The sequence below is a fragment of the Psammomys obesus genome, unplaced genomic scaffold (assembly GCF_907164565.1).
Source record: "Psammomys obesus unplaced genomic scaffold, mPsaObe1.curated_primary_1811, whole genome shotgun sequence".
NCBI lineage: Eukaryota > Metazoa > Chordata > Mammalia > Rodentia > Muridae > Psammomys > Psammomys obesus.
Genome location: NW_026586662.1, coordinates 1422968 through 1423294, shown reverse-complemented (window position 1 = coordinate 1423294; position 327 = coordinate 1422968).

The window sequence follows — 327 nt, the reverse complement described above, 5'->3', positions numbered from 1 at the left end:
TGTGTGTGTGTGTGTGTGTGTGTGTGTGTGTGTGTGTGTGTGTGTGTTCGGGAGTGCATGTGGTAGGTTCCCATGCCTCTGCTGTATGGTCAGAGGGCAACTTGTGGGAATCACTGTTTTCCTCCAACCAGGCAGGCTCTGGGTTGTCAGGCCTGGCAGGAAGCATCTTAACCTGCCGAGCTTTCTTGCCAGTTGGCCATAATATTTTTAAATCATTTTTTTTTCATCTGTCAAGGAAGGATTTACTGTGTGCCAGACATGCAACAGACATTTAGTAAGTGTTGCTACTCTAAGCCATTGGCAGGCAATAGGAATCTATCTTCACTG